We start from the raw sequence: 13743 nt of genomic DNA, 5'->3' as shown, positions 1-13743 counted from the left end.
ATCAAGCATCATCGTCAACGTGGACAAGGCGGCAGCCCTCCTTCACAACGTGCATGGAAGCTGGCATTGCAAATGCAAAATGTCCACATCAAAACACAAGCATATGACTTATGCTATCAAAAAAGGAAAGTGTTTGCATAACCACAACGCCAAATCTTTTTTATTCTAGGACACAGCAGACTCGATGTTGTCAATACCGTTATAAAACACTGGGCAAAAATGACAAAAATATACTACGCAACGTAAATTTTTAAAATATATTTGGGAAACTGACCTGGACTCTCGCCACGCCACGGACCTCCGCTGCTGAATCCTGCCTGCTAAGCCGCTGCTGCTCGCCGGACCCGCTGCGCGGGTCCCGCTTCGCGGTCTTAGCAGTTGTGGGGAATTTTGCCTGGGGCTTGTTGGGACACCGGCAGGGCTGCGAGGGTAGAGCGGGTGGACTCTAAGTTCCAGGAGTCCCCGCGCGCCCGTGTCAGCTGGGCTCCTCTCCCTGCCGGCCGCGCCCCCAACACAGCTGCATTTAATCATCTCCAGCCCCCACACTAGCGGGAAACTGACCTGGACTCTCGCCACGCCACGGACCTCCGCTGCTGAATCCTGCCTGCTAAGCCGCTGCTGCTCGCCGGACCCGCTGCGCGGGTCCCGCTTCGCGGTCTTAGCAGTTGTGGGGAATTTTGCCTGGGGCTTGTTGGGACACCGGCAGGGCTGCGAGGGTAGAGCGGGTGGACTCTAAGTTCCAGGAGTCCCCGCGCGCCCGTGTCAGCTGGGCTCCTCTCCCTGCCGGCCGCGCCCCCAACACAGCTGCATTTAATCATCTCCAGCCCCCACACTAGCGGGAAACTGACCTGGACTCTCGCCACGCCACGGACCTCCGCTGCTGAATCCTGCCTGCTAAGCCGCTGCTGCTCGCCGGACCCGCTGCGCGGGTCCCGCTTCGCGGTCTTAGCAGTTGTGGGGAATTTTGCCTGGGGCTTGTTGGGACACCGGCAGGGCTGCGAGGGTAGAGCGGGTGGACTCTAAGTTCCAGGAGTCCCCGCGCGCCCGTGTCAGCTGGGCTCCTCTCCCTGCCGGCCACGCCCCCTAGATCACCCTTGCATATCTTTAAAAAGAGCAGTCTTTCCCGCTGCGCGGGAGCGCGCGGGGAGAAGCCCGGGACAAGGGCGGGACCGTCTGTGGCCGTCCGGGGCCGGAGGAGGCCGGGCTGGGCCTGACCTCTTTCTTTGCAGTCCGGAGGACATTGTTCATTACATTATGGATATGGCAACAGAAGAAGAAACCCCGGGTAAAAAATCCAGATTACGTAACGGTTCCCTGGAGAATTACTTTCCCAAGAGGAGCGAGGGAGAAAAGGATTCCATTCTAGCAGAGGGCAGGGCAGAGCGGCGTCGCTCCGTTGAGAATATGAAACATAGACCCCTCACTGATAGTCTACTTGAATTGAACCGGGAGGGTGATTCGAATGTCCTAAGTGAGGATAACGTAAGTCAAGATGGAGTCCCCCTATTGTTTCGTGATTTTGTAGCCACTCCTTGTTTGCCCTTAGATAATATTATAATTGTTTCACCCACTCCTAGTTGTAGTCGTGTGGCTGACACATCTAAATCTAGGGAGCAGAAAGTTAAGTTTTTTCCTGCAGCCCAGACCCACCGCCCTCCCCCTAGTAAAAAAAGGAGGAAACAAAGGGTGGTATCAGGTAAAGCCAAAACATCGCACGCTGATTTTGGTAAAGGGACAAAAACTCCGATTACAACTGAGACTCCTCCAGTAGTAGAGCAGGACTATACACCACAGGTAGCTGTCTCACTGGTTCATTGTCCATCTTTAGCAACCACTCAAGATGAGGTTCCTGATAACAACAATAGAGCCATCCCACCTATTACTTCACCACTACTTCCCCCCACAGTGTCAGGGAACTTGGAATTTTTGTTGAGAACTCTCCTTTTAACCATCAATGAGTCTATTAAAAAGGTGGAAATTAGATTAACCATATTGGAAGCCGCCATAACTAGTATGTCTACCCTTACCAAAAATAAAGGAAGTGGGGCGGTGCATTCCACACCCCCTCCTACCACACCACAAAGGAAATCTAAAATTCCTTCTACCCCCGCTCTGACTAAGCAAACTCGCCAGCCTCCGGGTGGAGCTGTGCCCCCAACTCACAACACACCGCCGCCTATACAACCAAAAGCACCAGCCACTGAATTGGGAGCGGGCCCCACTAAATCATCCCTAAAGGCCTCGACGAGCAACAATCAGATCGCACATGGGGATGGTGGAAAAAGTAGAATACCTCATAAAAGGGTCCCACAAGTAGAGATTCCCCCAGAAGCTGTGCCCTACGTGGTGATTTTAACGGGGGTCCCGCAGTTAAAAGAAAATAAGAAGGAGGGATATGCCGACCTCAAGAACAAAATTATCCATTGGTTGCGGTTGCACAGGCCGATAGCACCTAACATCGATGGGGACATAGCTCTTGTTAGACGGATCAACTGGCTGGGGAGTAGAACTAAAGATATCGAGGGGGACCTAGTGGTGGTCAATTTTAGAGACCCTCGGGCAGTTGATTACATCCTAAATTGGCCACCTGGAAATGGGGAAACCTGTATTACCCCACGGGCTTTAACATACTCTACCCCAGGTCAGAAGTCACCAACTCTAAATATTCAAACAGACCACAATCTTATAGGCCGCCCTTCACACTACCCTATATTAATAATCATTCCCAGTATGGGCATCAGTTCACCAGGGTGCCTGATCTACACTCCGCCTGGTCCATGGTCCCCCATGGACTTAGGCTGAACCAGGGCTCCAGTATGAACCACCTGAGACCCTTTACCCCGTTGGATACCTACAATCGGTTTTTCCAGCTGTCAGGGCTGGAAGACTGCGATTGAAGTTGGGGGCAGGGGGGGGGGGGGGGAAATGATAATGAACTTCCTGGGGATGAGGATCCTCGTCCACCTTGGGGTAGCATATATACTGAAGAAGTTAGTCTACCCGCAGACCATATGGCGACCACCAATGACATAACTGAGGATTCTAGGCTAGCTGGGCCCGTGATGAGTATGGTTGGCTGCCTCCCAACCCCCATTTCATTGGCCCAGGAGGGGGTGAGCCCTTTGACTAGGGTGGTTAACGAGAGTTTGCCCAAGGTGGGTTACACTTCTATGCCTAGAGGAAGGCGGGTAATAAACCTCCTCTCGTGGAATATTGCTGGGCTAAAGAGGAAGCTAGAAATTCCGGAGTGGCACATACTCATCGAGCAGTTCGATGTTTGCCTGTTCCAGGAGACATGGAGTCTTGTTCCTCTACATAAATCGGGGTATTCCACCCATTCTGTGCCCGCAGTAAGTAAGGGAAAGGGCAGACCATCGGGCGGTCTCATAGTTTGGATAAAAATAGATCTGAACTGGGTGGTCACTAGCCATATTGTGGAGTGTAATGATATACTCCACCTTTCAGCAAGAGGACGGGAGGATGTCGTCAGGCTTGACCTTTTTAATGTTTATGCGAGAGGGACACAGGGTGACTCTCCCTCTTTGACCTTAACAGCCCTGGATTCGGCTTTAGCCAATTGCCCCTGTTCAGCTAAAATTCTTGTGGGGGGTGATTTTAATTGTACATTTGAACCCCTCCTCGGAGACGACCCCTTAGGAATTGAAGAGGAGGACTCAAAATGGTTCATCCCAACTCTCTCCCTGCCCCCTATTAGGAAGTGGTCACCTAGGCCCATACAAATTAATGCACTGACAAGGGACCACAAATTAAGAGCCCTTAATGGCAGGACCATATCTGATCAGTCAGGGGCATTGACCTTTAATAGACTCTCAGGGCCGTCCCGAATCGATTACATCCTAATGGATGTTGGATTCTGGCCGGACCTAATTGATATGGAGGTCGTCCCAAGCCAGGATAGTGACCACAATCCCCTGTGTTGCAAGTTCAATTGGGGTGTTCTGAATGACAGGCGAGCAATTGTCACCTTAAAATTAACTAAAGAAGCTATCCCATTTAACAATAACCGTAGATTGAAATGGGATAAGGCTAAGCTTAATGAGGGCGATATAGGAAGCATCAAAGCGATGGTTGAGGGTTTGTCTTCCAACTTAGAAATCTGGGTTGGTGAAAATCGGACTGTCAATTGCCAACTACCCTCCCTTGACTCTGCCTATAAAACCACAATCGATCAAATTGGCCAATTTTTTATCTCGAAGGGGAAAAGTAATAGGGCTCCTGCTATACCCTCTACTCTTTGTAAATCATGGTATAATGATCATTGTAAGAGCAAAAGGAAAAAATTGACAAAAGCTCTGCTCTCAGGGGACCCTTTACTGGTTAGAGCGGCCAGGAAGGATTATCTGAAAGCATTATCATTGGCCAAACGGGAGTGGGAGGAACAGCATTGGCAGGATCTCTCCAATGCTGTGAGCAGTAGGAACCCGAACCTTTTTTGGGAATTGGTTAATAGAACAAGGCAGAGCAAATCGCAACCATTGGCTGATCATATAACTTGCCAGCAATGGTTTACTCATTTTTCATCCCTATATGGAGACTCGGAGGAAACAACTAGTCCTGGGGTGAATAGCCTGGGTGAAGGGGACCCCGTAGATGATAATGTCCTTTTATTTTCAACCGCAGAAGTAGTGATGGCGATTAGTCACCTAACCCCTAAGAAAGCCGCCGGGCAGGATGGGATCCCTGGAGATCTGTTGATGGCGGAGCCAGAGGCCTGGGCCAAACTAATTGCGATAATAATGAATCTGATCACGAGGGGACACCAGGTTCCAGACTCCTGGAAAGGGGCCGAGGTAGTTACTGTGTATAAGAAGGGGGCTAGAGATGACCCTGCGAACTACAGACCCATCAGTTTGATAGACACAATCCAGAAAGTGGTCGGCAGGGTCATCATTTCAAGAGTAGGCGACTGGATAGAGGAGGCTAGTATCCTCTCCCACTTACAAGCGGGGTTCAGAAGGAAGGTAGGCACGATGGACCAGGTCTTTCGTCTTTTTGCCATCTATTGGAAGGCGGTTACCATCATGAAAGGCAGTTTGTATATGGCCTTCATCGATCTCAAAACTGCATTCGACCTGGTCCCTCGTACAAAACTTTGGGAAATTCTAGGAGAGATGGGTTTTCCCAGTGGTCTTCTGAGCCTAATCGTAAAGCTGCACGAGGGGAACTATGCAAGGGTTAGATGGGGATCCCAGGGGCAACTAACAGACAGGATCCCAGTGCGGAGAGGAGTACGTCAGGGCTGTGTCATGGCTCCGACCCTCTTCTCCTTATTCGTAAACGGAGTGGTTGACCATCTAAAGGGGGAGGAGTCGGATGCCCCATCCCTGGCGGGGGAGAGAATCCCCACACTTCTCTTCGCTGACGACACCCTATTAATTTCCAAATCCCCGGTGGGCTTACAAAAACTCTTGAATCGGTTTAGCTCCTTCTGCACCATCCGAGGCTTAACAATCAATACATCGAAAACCAAATTGATGGCTTTTGCACCCTCAAAAAGATTTAAAAATAATTTTGTGCTCAACAACGCCCCCCTCGAGCTGGTCGAGTCTTTTGACTATCTTGGTGTCCGGATCAACAGCCGCATGACCTGGAAGGATCATCTTTCCAAAATGTTATTAAACCATCGAAGAGTATCCGGGGTGACGCTGAAGGAGATCCGTGAATCAACCAGTAAACCAGTCTCCCCAGCTATGACCATCTATGAGGGCCAGATTCTTCCCGCAGCACTTTATGGCTCCGAACTTTGGGGGTTCGAAGGGGTTTTGGACTTGATGCGAGCGGAAAACAATTTTTTTATGAAAGTGGTAGCTCTTCCCGCTTCCACCCCAATGATCCCACTAAGATTAGATCTGGGCAGAAAAACAGTAAAGGACTTGGTGAGGCTACGCCCGTTGCTATTCTGGTCCCGCCTAAGAAGAACTGAGGAGCTCGCTAAGTATGCAGAAGGGCTGGATGAACTACTACTACTGGACACATGTAAAAAAAATAGGATGGCTAAATAAACTGAAAGAATTGGCTTTCAGCTTGGGTCTAAGAGAGGCATGGGAGCTGCAATCACCACCACCCAAAGATGTTATAAAAAAACTATACTGGGATTGGGTACAGAGTAACGCTACGAGGCTTACGAATGTGGGCTCACTTACTGACCAATTTTTGACAATTAAGTGTGTGCGAAAATTGGAACCCTTTCTCGACTTAATAACTAAACCATTGGATCGAGCGCTGTACCTAAAATTGCGATATGGGACGCTCCCGGTTCATGACTTTACGGTGAGATGGTCGAATACAGATGCCCGCTCGCGTGCATGCCCTGGCTGTGCGGCCCCTAAGGAATCGGTGGCTCACTTGTTTTTTGCCTGCCCAGCCTATAAAGGGGCGCGGAAATTCTGGTTGAAACCCGTCTGTAGGGAATTAGGGCTGAGGTGCCATAGCCAGGCACTACGTGTCCTCTCTACAGATTCTTCATCTGCCAGTATGATCTGTGGGGTGGCTAAATTTTTGGGAAGTGCGTGGATGACACGTTCCCGCTTACTGAAATTACACTCCGGAGGTTCCACAAGCTGAGGACGAATTTACTGCTAGTAAATTGACGAATGAGGTGTCCATGCTTTTACTGTATTTTGTAATCTTTTATTGGTATTTTGAAATGTTTATGTATTCTTTTATGGTGATAAATTGCCGAATAAAGATATTCCAAACAAAAAAAAAAAAAAAAAAAAAAATAAAAAATTTGACACGTGTCAGTAAGAAATGAAGAAAGAAGGGGCCGAGCACCTTGGTAAAGTTCAGAACAGATAGCGTTATTTTTTTAATTAACAAAATGCAAATAATGTGGAGAGATTTCAAGTGATTCAGGAATGGGCGCCCGTGTAAAGAGAAAGTACGGCCGGCCTGGGCAGTGATAGGGGAGGAGGGAGGAGAAATGCGAGTCACGGCAGCAGCAGCCTTTGATGTGCCGGCCGGCCGTGAATAATTAGGGGGTGAGAAATGCGCTCGGAGGGCTGCCTTTGATGTGGTAATGCGAGGCAGGCAGGCAGGCGGCTGGTGGCATTGTGCACGCGCTTTTTAGGGCTTGCGCTTGCGCAATGACCTAAAAAGCACATGCACTACATGCAATCGCCAGTGAAATCGCCAGTGGTGGTTAACCTCTGTTTAAGCCACAATAGAGCTTCGCCAGCTATGCGCTGAAGCGCATCAGCAGGCGAGCCCTAAAAAGGCTTATATGTGGTTAAAGCAGGCTGGTGTGGCCTGGAAAGGACACGCACAGATTCCAAAGACTTCCCAAAAAGCACTTTAAAGGTACAAATGGTACTGAAAAGGCACACGTAGGAGAATGGAAGACACTATGACGAACCAAACTACACGTTTTGTCTCCCCACCTCACCCACCACCACCACCTTGAGGTGCTATAGGCTAGTGGAAAAGAGGGAGAGTTTGAATTTCATTTCAGGTTGTACAACGAGCTAATAGGCCGAAGCCTGCTATTTATTTAAAACACCAGCATTTACTTTGTTATATCAAATAGCTACCGTACAGAATACAAAAGTAACAAGTGGCGTGCACGTCACGCCTGTGTGGGCACAATCATAGCCCCTCCCACGGCCTATTGGTGTCTATTATGCGCTTGGTGCGCGTAATAGACACCAATAGGCCATGAGAGGAACTATGCGCGTGCTTCGGGCCAATTGCGTGCAGTCTTTTAGAATAAGACGTACGCAAAGGCCAATGGGGAAGCTGAAAAGGAAACGCACGAGCATGTGCGATTCCTAGGTCAGCTTGATTTCCCCGTTTTTCACCTACTAAAGATCACGCAACTTGCGTGAGCACTGCTGGGCAGTTCAGCGCAGGTCGCGAGACCTAAAAAATGCAAGAAGTTTGCACAGTGGTAGGACCTTTGATAAGCTGGACAGGTCACCTTTCTTTTGCATATTGATATATTTGAGTGTTAAATGTGCACTAATGCATACATGCCAACCCTCCCGATTCAGGCGTGAGACTACCGATTTGAAGGCTAGTCTCCCGCCTCCCGATTCCTGCAAGCAAAAACCCGATTCCTCGGGGTTTGTTGACAGGGCGTTTGTGTGAAGTGCTAATTTTTCCAGCAATAGTCAAAGTGGCCATGCAGGGGCTCTCGATGGGGTGAAAAAACAACAAAGGGTCATTAACAAGGCAATAGTCTTTTGAAGACCTGTGAAGTAGGGGGGGGGCGTGTGTGTGCACAGGAAGCTGTTTTCGGCTGGGGTGTCACACAGGGGCGGGGGGGGGGAGGGGGGGACAACACTTGCATCACCCTCTCAGCCTGCCATTGCGCTCCATGCTTGTAAAAGGTAAGAAAAAAAACGTACATTTGTGTTTCAAATGTCCAATCCTGCAGCAGCACACTTCCAAAGCCCATACACGCCAGTAACCCGATTTGAAGCCCCATTCTCCCGATTTTAAAAAAAAAATCTCCCTCTTTGCTCTTCTGAAATGTTGGCATGTATGCTAATGTAATACCACCTAGGCCCAGAAAGTGTTATCAAGTTTGACAATTATGAAATAATGTAGAAATCATCATAACTTACTCAATCCTGCCCCATAATTCCAGTGGCTATTCCTCATAAAACAGAGAAATGGCCCTAAGAATAAGAACACAGGCCCGGTAAGTGTTTCTCTGAGCCCTCCGCCTCCGGACGGAGCTCCCTGTCCGAGGCTGAAGCCCCGCGGCCCCGGGTCCGCCTGTCACCTGACCCGGGCCTCCCCACCAGCCCACAGCCCACAGTACAGACTGCAATAACTCGACACAGAAGACATACGGAAGGACTACTGGGCAATCACTTCCGGTGCAGGAGGGGCAGCCACTTCCGGTGCTGCAGCATGCGCTGTGGTCTCCAGAGCAGCAGCCGGGTGGTATCTTCCGGTACAGCTGCTGTGACGGCCTCTTCCGGCTGCAGGGGGCGGTCTCTTCCGGAGCAGGGGCGGTCACTTCCGGTGCAGCTGCGGACGCTCTCTCTCGTGATTGGCTGCCTGTTCCTGGGGTCGGTCATTGTTCTTGAGCCCCCCCTGCAGCCTCGGTCCCTCCCTGCGCCGCCCCTCCGGCCTGTCAGTCGGTCGCCGTCCGAGCCCTCGTGGCCTGGAGCCGGGGAGCTGCTGCCGGAGGTGAGGCCCCCGCGGGAGGGGGCGCTGCTCATTGAGGGGGCGCTGCTCATTGAGGGGGTTGAGGCCCCCCGGGAGGGGGCGCTGCTCATTGAGGGGGCGCTGCTCATTGAGGGGGTTGAGGCCCCCCGGGAGGGGGCGCTGCTCATTGAGGGGGCGCTGCTCATTGAGGGGGTTGAGGCCCCCCGGGAGGGGGCGCTGCTCATTGAGGGGGTGTCAGCGGGGTTAGATCTGTTCATTCATCTCTTCACCCGGGTGTGGCGGAGGAGCAGCTGCACCCCTCTTCTGCCCCTTGCACCCCTCTTCTGCCCGTGCCCCCTCCACCCCCTGCACCCCTCTTCACCCCTGGACCCTCTTTTGCCCCTGCCTCCTGCCCCCTCTTCACCCCCTGCCCTCCTCTTCACCCCCTGCCCCCCTCTTCACCCCTCTTCTGTCTGTGCCCCCTCTTCACCCCCTGCACCCCTCTTCACCCCCTGCACCCTCTTCTGCCCCTTGCACCCCTCTTCTGCCCCTGCCTCCCGCACCCCTCTTCTGCCCCTGCCTCCTGCCCCCTCTTCACCCCCTGCCCCCCTCTTCACCCCCTGCACCCCTCTTCACCCCTCTTCTGCCTGTGCCCCCTCTTCACCCCCTGCACCCCTCTTCACCCCCTGCACCCCTCTTCACCCCCTGCACCCCTCTTCACCCCCTGCACCCTCTTCTGCCCCTGCCTCCCGCACCCCTCTTCTGCCCCTGCCTCCCGCACCCCTCTTCTGCCCCTGCCTCCTGCACCCCTCTTCTGCCCCTGCCTCCTGCCCCCTCTTCACCCCCTGCCCCCCTCTTCACCCCTCTTCTGCCCGTGCCCCCTCTTCACCCCCTGCACCCCTCTTCTGCCCCGTGCACCCCTCTTCTGCCCGTGCCCCCTCTTCACCCCCTGCACCCCTCTTCTGCCCGTGCCCCCTCTTCACCCCCTGCACCCCTCTTCACCCCCTGCACCCTCTTCTGCCCCTTGCACCCCTCTTCTGCCCCTGCCTCCCGCACCCCTCTTCTGCCCCTGCCTCCTGCCCCCTCTTCACCCCCTGCACCCCTCTTCACCCCCTGCACCCCTCTTCACCCCCTGCACCCCTCTTCACCCCCTGCACCCTCTTCTGCCCCTGCCTCCCGCACCCCTCTTCTGCCCCTGCCTCCCGCACCCCTCTTCTGCCCCTGCCTCCTGCACCCCTCTTCTGCCCCTGCCTCCTGCCCCCTCTTCACCCCCTGCCCCCCTCTTCACCCCCTGCCCCCCTCTTCACCCCTCTTCTGCCCGTGCCCCCTCTTCACCCCCTGCACCCCTCTTCTGCCCGTGCCCCCTCTTCACCCCCTGCACCCCTCTTCTGCCCCGTGCACCCCTCTTCTGCCCGTGCCCCCCTCTTCTGCCCGTGCCCCCTCTTCACCCCCTGCACCCCTCTTCACCCCCTGCACTCATTTTCACCCCCTGCACCCCTCTTCTGCCCGTGCCCCCTCTTCACCCCCTGCACCCCTCTTCACCCCCTGCACCCCTCTTCACCCCCTGCACCCCTCTTCTGCCCCCGCCCCCCTCTTCTGCCCCCGCCCCCCTCTTCTGCCCCCGCCCCCCTCTTCTGCCCCCGCCCCCCTCTTCTGCCCCCGCCCCCCTCTTCACCCCTTGCACCCTCTTCACCCCTTGCACCCTCTTCACCCCTTGCACCCTCTTCACCCCTTGCACCCTCTTCACCCCTTGCACCCTCTTCACCCCTTGCACCCTCTTCACCCCTTGCACCCTCTTCACCCCTTGCACCCTCTTCACCCCTTGCACCCTCTTCACCCCCTGCACCCCTCTTCACCCCCTGCACTCATTTTCACCCCCTGCACCCCTCTTCTGCCCGTGCCCCCTCTTCACCCCCTGCACCCCTCTTCACCCCCTGCACCCCTCTTCTGCCCCCGCCCCCCTCTTCTGCCCCTGCCCCCCTCTTCTGCCCCCGCCCCCCTCTTCTGCGCCCCCCTCTTCACCCCTTGCACCCTCTTCACCCCTTGCACCCTCTTCACCCCTTGCACCCTCTTCACCCCTTGCACCCTCTTCACCCCTTGCACCCTCTTCACCCCTTGCACCCTCTTCACCCCCTGCACCCCTCTTCACCCCCTGCACCCCTCTTCACCCCTGGACCCTCTTCTGCCCCCTGCACCCCTCTTTTGCCCCTGCCTCCCGCACCCTTCTTCTGCCCCTGCCTCCTGCCTCCTCTTCACCCCCTGCCCTCCTCTTCACCCCCTGCCCCCCTCTTCACCCCTCTTCTGTCTGTGCCCCCTCTTCACCCCCTGCACCCCTCTTCACCCCCTGCACCCTCTTCTGCCTCCCGCACCCCTCTTCTGCCCCTGCCTCCCGCACCCCTCTTCTGCCCCTGCCTCCTGCCCCCTCTTCACCCCCTGCACCCCTCTTCACCCCTCTTCTGCCTGTGCCCCCTCTTCACCCCCTGCACCCCTCTTCACCCCCTGCACCCCTCTTCACCCCCTGCACCCTCTTCTGCCCCTGCCTCCCGCACCCCTCTTCTGCCCCTGCCTCCCGCACCCCTCTTCTGCCCCTGCCTCCCGCACCCCTCTTCTGCCCCTGCCTCCTGCACCCCTCTTCTGCCCCTGTCTCCTGCCCCCTCTTCACCCCCTGCCCCCCTCTTCACCCCTCTTCTGCCCGTGCCCCCTCTTCACCCCCTGCACCCCTCTTCTGCCCGTGCCCCCTCTTCACCCCCTGCACCCCTCTTCTGCCCCGTGCCCCCCTCTTCTGCCCGTGCCCCCTCTTCACCCCCTGCACCCCTCTTCTGCCCGTGCCCCCTCTTCACCCCCTGCACCCCTCTTCACCCCCTGCACCCTCTTCTGCCTCCCGCACCCCTCTTCTGCCCCTGCCTCCCGCACCCCTCTTCTGCCCCTGCCTCCTGCCCCCTCTTCACCCCCTGCCCCCCTCTTCACCCCCTGCACCCCTCTTCACCCCTCTTCTGCCTGTGCCCCCTCTTCACCCCCTGCACCCCTCTTCACCCCCTGCACCCCTCTTCACCCCCTGCACCCCTCTTCACCCCCTGCACCCTCTTCTGCCCCTGCCTCCCGCACCCCTCTTCTGCCCCTGCCTCCCGCACCCCTCTTCTGCCCCTGCCTCCTGCACCCCTCTTCTGCCCCTGCCTCCTGCCCCCTCTTCACCCCCTGCCCCCCTCTTCACCCCTCTTCTGCCCGTGCCCCCTCTTCACCCCCTGCACCCCTCTTCTGCCCGTGCCCCCTCTTCACCCCCTGCACCCCTCTTCTGCCCCGTGCACCCCTCTTCTGCCCGTGCCCCCCTCTTCTGCCCGTGCCCCCTCTTCACCCCCTGCACCCCTCTTCACCCCCTGCACTCATTTTCACCCCCTGCACCCCTCTTCTGCCCGTGCCCCCTCTTCACCCCCTGCACCCCTCTTCACCCCCTGCACCCCTCTTCTGCCCCCGCCCCCCTCTTCTGCCCCCGCCCCCCTCTTCTGCCCCCGCCCCCCTCTTCTGCCCCCGCCCCCCTCTTCACCCCTTGCACCCTCTTCACCCCTTGCACCCTCTTCACCCCTTGCACCCTCTTCACCCCTTGCACCCTCTTCACCCCTTGCACCCTCTTCACCCCTTGCACCCTCTTCACCCCTTGCACCCTCTTCACCCCTTGCACCCTCTTCACCCCTTGCACCCTCTTCACCCCTCTTCACCCTCTTCACCCCTCTTCACCCCTTGCACCCCTCTTCACCCCTTGCACCCCTCTTCACCCCTTGCACCCCTCTTCACCCCTTGCACCCCTCTTCACCCCTTGCACCCCTCTTCACCCCTTGCACCCCTCTTCACCCCTTGCACCCCACTTCTGCCCCCTGCCCCCCTCTTCGCCCCCTGCCCCCCTCTTCGCCCCCTGCCCCCCACTTCGCCCCCTGCCCCCCTCTTCGCCCCCTGCCCCCCTCTTCGCCCCCTGCCCCCCTCTTCGCCCCCTGCCCCCCTCTTCGCCCCCTGCCCCCCTCTTCGCCCCCTGCCCCCCTCTTCGCCCCCTGCCCCCCTCTTCGCCCCCTGCCCCCCTCTTCGCCCCCTGCCCCCCTCTTCGCCCCCTGCCCCCCTCTTCGCCCCCTGCCCCCCTCTTCGCCCCCTGCCCCCCTCTTCGCCCCCTGCCCCCCTCTTCGCCCCCTGCCCCCCTCTTCGCCCCCTGCCCCCCTCTTCGCCCCCTGCCCCCCTCTTCGCCCCCTGCCCCCCTCTTCGCCCCCTGCCCCCCTCTTCGCCCCCTGCCCCCCTCTTCGCCCCCTGCCCCCCTCTTCGCCCCTTGCACCCTCTTCGCCCCTTGCACCCTCTTCGCCCCTTGCACCCTCTTCGCCCCTTGCACCCTCTTCGCCCCTTGCACCCTCTTCGCCCTCTTCACCCCTTTCACCCCTCTTCTGCCCGTGCCCCCTCTTCGCCCCCTGTCCCCCTCTTCGCCCCCTGCCCCCCTCTTCGCCCCCTGCCCCCCTCTTCGCCCCCTGCCCCCCTCTTCGCCCCCTGCCCCCCTCTTCGCCCCCTGCCCCCCTCTTCGCCCCCTGCACCCCTCTTCGCCCCCTGCCCCCCTCTTCTGCCCCTGCCCCCCTCTTCTGCCCCTGCCCCCCTCTT

General features: G+C 56.8%; 1 protein-coding gene across 2 annotated transcripts in view; it reads left to right on the top strand.

Annotated features, from left to right (window-relative positions):
* JAGN1 (jagunal vesicle mediated transporter 1) overlaps positions 1-13743 on the top strand; it is a 123429-nt gene that overhangs the window by 59348 nt on the left and 50338 nt on the right. The window contains exon 1 of one of the 2 annotated variants that reach the window (XR_013601155.1): positions 8964-9159. The exons of the other annotated variant lie outside the window; for it this stretch is intronic. The gene's annotated coding sequence lies outside the window, so the exon portion shown is untranslated. Of the gene's footprint in view, positions 1-8963; positions 9160-13743 lie in introns of those variants that run through there. 2 annotated transcript variants of the gene reach the window in all.

This window comes from Lissotriton helveticus, chromosome 9, assembly GCF_964261635.1.
Source record: "Lissotriton helveticus chromosome 9, aLisHel1.1, whole genome shotgun sequence".
Lineage (NCBI taxonomy): Eukaryota > Metazoa > Chordata > Amphibia > Caudata > Salamandridae > Lissotriton > Lissotriton helveticus.
The sequence above is the reverse complement of the archived record's forward strand: the minus strand, read 5'-3'. Positions and strand labels throughout refer to the sequence as shown.